This window comes from Fulmarus glacialis, unplaced genomic scaffold, assembly GCF_000690835.1.
Source record: "Fulmarus glacialis isolate BGI_N327 unplaced genomic scaffold, ASM69083v1 scaffold2536, whole genome shotgun sequence".
In the NCBI taxonomy this organism is placed as follows: domain Eukaryota; kingdom Metazoa; phylum Chordata; class Aves; order Procellariiformes; family Procellariidae; genus Fulmarus; species Fulmarus glacialis.
In genome coordinates, this window is record NW_009218681.1 from 22,728 (window position 1) to 33,698 (window position 10,971).

Below are 10,971 nucleotides of genomic sequence, written 5' to 3' on the forward strand. Positions count from 1 at the left end.
CTGACCCGTACTACACCACCACAACACTTTGTTCTTCCAGAATGGCCCCAACACATCTGGGAAGAGATGTGGGTGTCGGAAATACCCACCATTGTCACGCAGCTGGCGGTGCAGAGCAAGCATTGTCCCTTCTGCTCCTGCGCAGTGCCCGAAAGGAGCAGGTGTTCAGCAAGCGCTAATCCCAAGAGATCTCGTGAGCTCCACTGAGTCCTGCTGGCTCATCTGATCTGAGAATCTGGCACTGAGATTCAATAGATGGGGAAAAGAAAGAACAGTTTATTGTGTCAAAAGTGTAGGCAAGCAAAAATTGCAGAAATCACCAAATTTAGACTTTGGCCAGGGTACCCGTATTAGCAACGCTACCCTTGATGAGAGGTCAAAGTTCTGCTGACATGAATTAAAATCAAGAATAAGTAAAATTGGAAGGATGTAAATCTTGGGGGTAGAGCAAAAGTAGCGGAAAAAGCAGGATCATTAATAAATGAAAAAAGAAGACAATGATTCAAAACTGGCTGAGTTATTGAACGCCTTTAAAAAAACAATCTCTCCTAAAGAAGAAAACTGTAGGAGAGTAGTTTGGACAGGATTTAAAGGGAGGAAGGAAGTCATTATTAAAAAAAAATATAATTGATAAAGAACAAGTGGAGGAATCCTTGAAAAAATCAGAAAGCACACAGATCAGCTTTGCTGATCATGTTGGAATGTTGGACATTTGGGAATGAATTGAGAAACCAACTGTATCACTTCCCAAAGGCAACTGATGCTAACTGGGATGAATAAAGGAGAAAGGGCTGGAATAATATCCCTGATTTTTTTCCCCTACTACTCAAAGCCAAAAGGAGAAAGTCACTCCAGGTGAGACATTGTGTCTTCTAACATCATGGAACAAATGTTAAGGCAGAAATACGTACACAGCTGTATGGCACAAGAACTCTAGACAAAAGGCCAAATAAATATACGATGCCAGAGAAACTCGACTGCTTCTAGAGTTCATCAGATTTTCTACAGTGCTTAATTTGGTTTGGAAAGTTATTTCAAAGGGTTTTAGAAGACACATTGCTGGATGAATAAAAGCTGTCCACAGATTCAGTAATAAACTATTGAAAAAGTGAGAGGGAAAGTGTATACATACTGAAATGTGGAGGGATCTGATTTGATTTAATATCTTTTGAAATAATTTTTTAAGAGTGCAAAAAACACGTTAATGAAAATCAAAATTGATAATCATTTGGAAGGAACTGAGGGCATCAGAAAGAAAAAAGAATTGCTATAAAGGGGCCTAGAAATGTTAGAAATGGTCAGAAAAATGAGATCCATACTGGGAAAAAAAGCAAACATCACATATCAAAGGTTTAATAATCTCCAGTAAATGTTTTGTTGGAAATTTAAATTGGGAAATGATGGCGGTGTAGAGGAAATTAATGTGTGCCTTATGGCGGATGAAAACACGGGGATGCGGGCGGCTGTTTTGTTGCCCATGTGGATGGCCCCACATTGAACTTGGGAGGTACGTGCAATGTGCCTGTACATCTGCAGAGTTGGGCGCTGTCCTGAGGAAGGAGGATTGGAGTGGGTTTGCATGGAAATTGGGAAAAAAGCTTCCAACACCTGCAGTTGCTGGAACCGACAGTGAGCTGCTTCTACTGACGTATAGCTGCCATGTCCAGATCCAGCTGTAGATTGAAACCTCTTCAAAGATTGTGGTGACTTTCTTGGTTTCTCTCTCAGTAATTGGCTCCTGGGTGTCACTTTTTAGGCATGCCTTGCCTCAGGTCCTGGTTTTTGTGCATATTCCTAGTTCTTCAGCCGCTCACTCCAGTCAGCTGTTTTGCTTTCCTGGATATTCACATAATCAGCTTTGCTCGGCCTCTTTCTTCATTCCCCTTTACTTACAGGAAGACGAGGAAGCAAAACTTGGGTTGTTAAGGGGAGTGGGTGCATATGAGTTAACTAGCCTAGGAAATCTGAACTGGTTGTCTATAAAACTACTTCTGTGCCTGAGCTTTTATACCCTCCTTAGAGGTGGAAACAGCCCTGGAATGAGAAACGGGAGGTGGAGGAGCCACCTTGTGTGGCTGTGATCACGTAATCAAGGGAAATGCATACCAGACAGTCTTCATAAGAAGACCAAAGGACTGCTAAAACCCTGTTAATCACACCATACTTAATCCTTCTGATACATATATGTTCTTGTGATCTTGTTCCTTTTATGTAGTCAGTTGTGTCAATTCTAGGTTTCTGGCCCAGAACTTGGCAAGCTGCTCCGATCTTGCCATGCTGTCACCTGCATCTGATGTGATAAATAGCACATCTGTTTATCAGTTTCCTGGCACAAACATGCAGATCAGCTTGGACATAAAATTTCAAGCCCACCTCAAAAGGAAATGTGAAGTTCTTCTCCCCAGTATTGTCAGAAATGTGAGTAAAGGGCAGTGCAGGTTACGTAAAATCATGGATCTTTAAAAGAGCAATATGCCTCAAGTTGCGCCAGGGGAGGTTTAGATTGGACATTAGGAAAAATTTCTTTACTGAAAGAATGGTCAAGCATTGGAAGAGGCTGCCCGGGGAAATGGTGGAGCCACCATCCCTGGAAGTATTTAAAAGACGTGTAGATGAGGCGCTTAGGGACATGGTTCAGTGGGCATGGTGGTGTTGGGTTGACGGTTGGACTCGATGATCTTAGAGGTCTTTTCCAACCTTAATGATTCTATGATTCTATGATTCTACGCTTAGAACATGCTTGGCTACTAGAAATACCCTCTGAAACAAAAGCAGTGTCCCCAGCTTCTAGTGATATTTCTGAACTGTTGGTGGAGCTGAACTGTGTGCAGTCTGAAACACCCAGATGCGACTGTTGCTGTCAGAGCCTGTTGCAGAGCGTGTGTAGTCAGGGCTGTGTCACAGAGTTGTTCCTTCGATAGACCACAGCTGGGTGTGAGTAAGTGGCAGAACTGGCCTCTCTGCCTCTGGTTTCTTAAGCCCTTGTTTTCATTTTAGGAAAGACAAATTCTACATTTCTTTTATTAAAGAAAAACCAATCCTCTGTGTTAGGGCTTCTCTGCTCTCTTCAGTGGAAGAATGCTTTAATTTCACAGTGGACTGTGACTAACAGCGGAATTAACTCCCAGGGGAGCTGTCACAGCATGATTGTATTGAGGAACTCCGAGAACTAATTGATGGGAGACAACAGGGTATGTAGGGGAAGGAATAATGAACGGGGCACCGCCGTGTCCCTGTCTCTTTCTGCTCACCAAGAGAACATAACAGATGCTCTGTGTGACGTCCATCATCTTGTTTTACTATGTTGTACTCATCTATAACTATCCTTACGTTTCCTCCTAAGCAGAAAGCAAATCTTGTAACTCAGGAGTTTGAACAAAGTCTCAGGGTAGTGCTGAGGACCCAGCCTTGGTAAGGTCTGTCCAGTCTGAGGTCCCAGTCCTGTAGGCTCAGTCCCTATTCTCTGAACTGCTACTGGTACCATGAGCTTTGGTCTTCAACTTCATAAATGCACCTGTTATTTGCATAGTAAGGGTGACTCTTGGCAAAGTAATAATGTTTCTCAGCTGTATTTTGTCTCATGTTGAAGGGACTCATGTTCATAATTTAAGTCCATGAAGAATGATGCAACAACTCTAGGGACATTGTCTACAGAATAAATGCTTTTAAAAGTAAGGAGCGTTGAAAAAAAAAACCCCTATTTTTTTTTTAGCAATTTCAGAGGGTTTTCTTTCTTTGCACCCATGGTTTATGGCTGAAAAACTAATTACATAATGCATCTAGAATAGGAGAGAGATTTGCTCTAGGTGAATTTGATCCCTGAGACTAATTCTTATCCTCCAGAAAACTGGGCTTCTTGATTACCTAATTACATCACGTGCAATGTAATCCTTTGCGTTGAAGGCAGTAGCTGGAAATACAATTTGGAATGCTGTGCTTTGAAGATTGTCTTGTTTCAAACTGATATGGACCCAAATAAAGAAAAACCTATATGTGCTTAAAAAAAAAAAAAAAAACCAACAAAACCCCAAACCAACCCCCAAACCCCAAAACATCAACAGAAAGCCTTATCTACTAGGATCTGCCTCACATTTATAAATGAATATTTACTTTTCTTAGAAGTAAATCCAGTAATCATAAAAGGGAAGAGCTAATAATGTGAAATTAATTAGAGGTGGAACGTTCTATCAAATCACAGAAAACATCTCCAAAGATGGCACAGTTCAGATCATTACAAGGGACATATCATATTAAACTGGCACCTAACAGGATCTTAATTACCACACGAGCCTGAGCCAAGCAGAGTGCAGACAACCTTTGGAGAAGCTGCCTTAGGTTTGCTGAATCCCAGAACGAACTAGGCTGGAAGGGACTCTGGAGGTTCTCTGGTCCAACTACACACTCACAGATCAGGTTGCTCAGCTGAGTTTTGAATATCTCCAGGGTTGACTATTCCTCCACCTCTTGGGTCCCAGTCCTCGATCACCATCATGAAGAATTTTTTTCCAATACCCAAATGGCACCTTGCATGCTGCCACTTGTATCTGCCACATCTTAGCGCTTTCCTATGCACTTCTGGGAAGAGTCTGGCTCTCTATAACCATGTCCTAGGTAATTATAGACAATGTTATGAATGCCTGCAAGTCTCTTCTCCAGGTTGAACAATTCTAGCGTTCTCACCCTCCCCCTCCACATCATGTGCTCCTGTTTTGCCCTATCGTCTTGGTGGCCTTTACTGGATCCACTGGTATGCCAGTATCTTGTCCTCCGGAGTGCAAACCTGGATACAGTGTCCAGATGTGCTCTCAAAAGAGCCAAGCAGAAGGGAGTTGTGACTTCTCTTGGACTGCTTAGGACACTCTTGCTAATACATTGCAGTATGTGGATGGTGTTCTTTGCCATGAGGGCTCACTGCTGACTCCTGTTCAACTTCTTGTCCACTGGGACCCCCACATCCATTTCTGCAAAGCTGCTGTCAGTCAGCCTGAGCCTGCGTTCCTGCATGAGTGTTTTCTATCCCTGACAGACGGTTGGTGTTTTCTTCTCCTGGGGGTCATGTCAGCTAATTTCTCCAGCCTTTCAAGGTCCTTCCGAATGGCGGTCCTTCCGAATGGCAGTCCTGCCACCCAGCACATCAGCTGCTCCCAACAATTTGGTGTTACTGGGGAACTTGCTGAGGGTGTCCTCTGTCACCATCCAGGTCACTAATGAGGGTTTCTGAGTAGCCATGTCAAGTGCTGCCCTGCCCCTGCCGTTCCAGCCCTAGGGCTCTGCAAAGAACAACCTGTCTTATATTGTTGCTTTGAGTAGGAAAACATCCAGATCGTAGGCACAGACACCAATAGAAGAGCTTGGGTAAGTGCGTACTCCAAGAGAGGACTTGAGAGAAGCTAACATTGTGCGGTTTTTCTGCTTAGGTCCCTGACTGTCCTTACCTGTAAGGAACAGGACATGGGCACAGTACAGCTGTAATAGAGGAGATATCTATATGGTAGATTCCCAACTGAATCCCAGAAGGGAAGGAAAAGAAATAAAAGATCTTAGATGTAATGAATCCAAAGCCTCTTAGACAGATGGGCCCATGTTCCTCTTTGAGAATGGTAGAGGAAAATGGTATAAGCTGTAGGTGCCATCAAATCCAGGCTTTTTTTAGCACAGAAGATAGAGGCTTACATCTCCAGCATGCCTTCTAGCTTACTGGTCCAGCGGGGATGTGGTTCAAGGGATGGTCGCAATGATTATTAACTCACCGTTCCTACCAAGCGGTGGTTTTGCTTGTATTTAACACCAGCTCTGACGAGGACCTGGGTGAAGAAGAGCGCTGTGTTTTAAGCTCATTCAGCCATGGAACAGGGTGACAGAGTCGGCTATCAGAAACCTCTTTTCCAGACAATGAAAAACTTCAAGTCCTATACAGAGTTTGACAACCCTTTTCAAATAATTTTAAGTAACAAATACATTAAGGGAAAAATATACAATCTACCTGTTTTGTTTACGGGGAATTCCTAGATCACAGGCAAATGGATACACTGCCTTCCAATTCAATGCTTTTCGCTTTTATGAATCAAATGTCTCAACTTTTGTCATTTTCCATACAATACTTTGACTTGGTCAGACCATAACTACTCCTTCTTAATAAGATCACTTTGACATTTTAAAAAATATTTTTCTTTCTCGAAAAGGGCACAGAGCAAATTGAAATGAGGCTTTTTAGAGAAATATGGTTAGATCTTACAAAACAATGATTCAATTTTCTTGCCAGAAACTCCCACATTTTCTGGGAAAAATTTCAAATGAAATAATCTGGTTCATGATTTCCCTAGAACGCACACCTGGATTTTTCAACTAGCCCCATTCCAGATGTTAATGGTGACCTGTAAATTTTTCTTCTGTCTGGAAGAAATCACTTTGTAAAAATGGAAGTTACAATTACTTGTATGGGAAAAGAAACTTCCAGTAAAAAAGTCTGCACATTAATTTATCAACAAAAGCCATAGAAAAATTGACGCTAGCCATATTCAGGCTAGAGAAAAGGCACAGATGTTTAGCAGTAAGTGAGATTAACTATTGGAACTGTTGCTGCTGGACAGAGTAGACTCTTGATAATTTAAAGTATTTAAGTTAAATCTGGATGCTTCTCATAAAGGCCTTTTCATCTCTCAAATAGAGGTTATAGACTTGGTGCTCAATCGTTTGAGTCACGTTCTCCGACAGCTCCCCTGCCTCAGCTCAGGCATTTTCTAGAGTGGTGCCTGGATTCCTCTCCTTCTTCTATGTCCCCAACAGAGGGAAGGCTGCAAAAAAACCTCAGAGATAACAAGCCTAGTGTGAAGGACAGAAGGTGAAGGCTGATGTGAAGAAATGTGCTGCAGATATATTGGATTTTGGCTAAGGGATAATGGATGCCCAACCACATGGTCACATAGCTTCCCCCGTGTGAAGTTGGATAGCAGAGGTTTGATACGGTTTAGAAGTACGTGACGTTCCTGTCTGCTATGGTTTAGTCTTTTTGAGATGTCATTTTGAACTGTGGTGGGAAATTGAAAAATAGGGGCCAGGCTGCCTGGCACAGTCCTGATCGAGTAGAATGGCCTCCACGAGGGGTTCAGTCTTTCCCATGGATGGACTCCTACAAATTTTCCAGTAGAGCTGCTGACCTTTTATAGCAGATGCAAGCCTACAGAGAGATGACCTTGTTCTTCTGGATCAAGGATCCCACAGGAATGGTCTCTGGACCCTGAAAGGTGTGCTGTCCACAGGTGGAAAAGCAATGCTGTATAAGGAGGACTATGTAATGCCTCGAACACTAACTTTACATTTGGAAGATTCATGTTGAGGATCGGAGACCTAAAACTTGATGAACCTATTCTTGCAGGATCCCCAAATCCCTGCCCTTCCAATAAAAGCCCTTTATGACTCTGACCTCTCTGCAAGTAATTGCTTTCTACAAAAGAAGGTGCTTAGTGCTGTAGGTGACATTGGTGCACAGGTGCTATGTAAGTAATGAATAAATATTGCTAGAAGACAAGAATTCCAGTCCATACAAAAGTGAGGTTTCCCTCTGATTTTGTACCTGAATCCAACTGATCAATTTTTTGTGTGTGTGTGTGTGTATTTTCTTTGCAAAAAGGAAGTGTGAGAGAAAGCAGGAAGGCTCTCATAGGCGAATTATGAAAGAACAAGTAATTTCCCATCATTTATCATTGATGGGTTGCTTGTCTATCTTTATTTCATGCCCAAATTTCAGTGATCCAGCTGTTGAGCATTCATCTGAGAATCTGACTTTGTAATCTGCCATGAACTTGAAAATATTTGGGTTAGGACTCACCAGTCTTTCCTGTTAAGATAATATTTCACTGAAAAATTATTATGAATCTCAGCCGTCTATGTCCTGAGTAAGTGACTATCAACCAGCTGAGAAGTAACAAACACATACACAAACCCTTAAGAGCTACCATCGTCTTTACTCTAGCTCCGTTGATTTCCCTGGAGTTACCCAAAGGATAAATCTGATTCCAAATATGGTTGATGAGTGGGTGGGTTAATGACTTGATGAATGGGGTGGATCAAGAAAGTTATCCAGATCTCTGCAGGCCTTTATGCAAGAGGAAGATATTACGGCTTTGGCCTTGAGTGCATTCTCACTTATACCGGTATGATTTGAGAGGAGTGTCACTGAGTCAGATTTATACCTGAGTGGATTTGAGAGCCTTCTCCAGCAGCTTAGGTAGCTTTTCTTTCTATCCTTAGCAACACAGTCCTGATTAACCCTCCAAGCTGTGGTCAGTCATTTTGAGGACAGTTTGATTGACAGCATGTAACCTGCTAATGCTTTTCCTTGCATTGTCCAGTGCATTAGGTCCTGGAGGTGGTTCTTGGCTGTGTTGGGGTTTTTTTTTAATTATTTTGTTGGTTTATTTTTAATCTCTTGGATATTCTATAAGAAAAAGTCATCTTGAGCAAGAGGCATGAAGTATTTAAATGTAAGTACAAAAATATGCATTGAGACTCCTCTGTTATGTATCTGTAAAAAGGGGTATTTGGGCCAAATGACCATTTTTGTTGCCTTGCCAGATATTCAGTAGAATCCCCTTCCCATTCTGAAACTTCAAATGGACAATACAAAACTTCTCCCTGTGGGAACTGTTTATATTTCATGCAAGGTTTTTGTGGAAAGCTCTTTCTTCACATTATATACTGCTTCATAAGAGCAGATCTGACAGACCCTCTAGGCTTGGGTGGGTAACCAACTGTACCACCCCAAACTTAAGGGACAATGTTCCTTTACAATGATCCCTTAACAGTCTTGTGAAATTATTCCCAAAGAAAATTAGTATTGGGAAAGTATGTTACGGTTTGTCCTATGTTTTAATTTTTTATACTTCTTTCAATATGATTTAACAGCTTGAAAAAAGGTAGAATAAATCCTTGGGAAGCAGGTAGATTTCTGGGAGTGTAGGCAGCATATTGTGGACCACCACTGGTCCAGGGACTACAATTTGTCTGGGTTTGTTTGGAAATTATGCTGCCGGTGTCTGAAAGCTCTAATGTAGGACTCATGGAGAAAAAATTAGAGCCACCTTTCTGAAAGCTGTTGAAAAATAGAGAAATTAGATTTTTTTTTTTTTTTTCCTGGAAGATAGAGTGATGGATTGACCTTTAGCTAGGAAATAAATAAGTGAATAATTGCTTGGTGAAATATGTACATGGAAAGAATAAATCATGCTGCAATCTTTGTCAGTGTGCATGGATATATAAAAGCAGAGATTTTCAAAATAATAATCTTTCAAACGTGCCTAATGTCTTTTCTCATCTAGCCTAGGTTAAACTTCCATTTATTGCAGGAGTGAATTTGCTGTAGTACGAAGTGCACAAATATTTCACTTAAGAGTAGCATAGTAAGAAAATAATGGTTTTATTCTAAAATGTGGAGAAAATCGGCGTTTACAGCTTTTTGAATGCTGCACCTCTGCAATCAATGACAAAATTCCAATTAATTACAGTGGTCACTGAACTGGTTCTCCAAAGAATAATTTGTGAATAGAGTGACTATTTCTTGAAACTAGAACTTTATTCAACTGTTGCAAGAAGTGTAACCAGGAGCATACTGAAGGAAACGTAATTAGAAATACATTTATTGTTTTTTAAGTCATTTGTGAACACTAAAAAATTTCTTTCTTGTGAGAGATTTTTTTGAAGTTGCCATAGAAAACTGCTATCAACTAAGAACATAATTTGGAAAGCAAATTGGATGTAGGCGCTTGTAGCCAGAACCACCTTCTGCATGCTACAGGACAAGCTACTGTATTCCTTACTAACAGTTCAAATGGTTTGCTGCCTATAAGTGAGCAGTAACTTCTGATCAGAAGATGACATCTCTAAATGCCATTTTGAGAGCCTCCATTTAAGTTTGAGTAACTAACTCAAAGTGAACTGGGGAATTACTGTTCATATGCATTTAATAGACATTCATCGTACTCATTACAGCCAATATTTTGGCAGTTGTAAATAGCGTTGTTTGGGGGTTTTTTCCATGTCAAAAATAAAGCATCTTCCTTTTTGGCATAGTAGTTTCGTTCCATTGAGGGGTCTGAATATTTTAGTGATTGACTTCCAAGACAATGCATTTGATAAGGGTAAGCAAGAAAAAGTAGAGTCCAGTCTCTTTTCCACTTGTCTCCATCACAGCAAAGACATTAAAAACAGTTGGGTTCCAAAAGGTGGGTTTCAACCTCCAGACTTAAGCACTAAAATCAATTTAGCTTTAAAAAGAAAGGACACCAGGCGCTCCGACACAAATTGGGCAGATCATTCTCCTCACACCTGTGCTTATGAGGCTGAATTCCAATTTTTCCACTGTTTAGCAGAACGAACTTTTGTAGTTCTATCTGAAGCCTTGTGATATTTCTTACCATATTTGTCTGCATTACTGCCATGGATTTTCATCCATATCTTGCCTTAGCACACTCTGGCATGGCCACATGTTCTAAAACCAGGCTACTCTGCCCCTCGGTACACTCAGCAGTGGTTGTGTGCTACAATGAGCAATCACTATATGGACAAATTCAGTTTTGTCTTGTTTTTTGTTACGCTCCAGTTCTCGGGGTTGAAGGGTTACATGAGAATCTCAGCTCTCTGCTTGTAAAAATAAAACTGAAGTAATTACTGGCTCTGGTAGTTTCAGAGAAAACCTCAAAAATATAAGCAAGGAAGACACAAAACTCAAAAGGACAACCATACACAAATATCAGTTTTTGTGGGTTTTGTTTGGGGTCTGACTCATGCTTTTTGTGCCTCAGGGGCGACCCACACTGACTGAATTCTCATCGGTATCTGCAGGACAGGGATGGCTTAACTGTGAGGAGCAGAGTTATGGCTGCTCGTCCTGCTGTGTTTCCTCGTATCTACCTGAGCCAGTGAGTTCATAATTCCATGTTGGTACAATCTGCTCTTGATCAAGCATAGATGGTA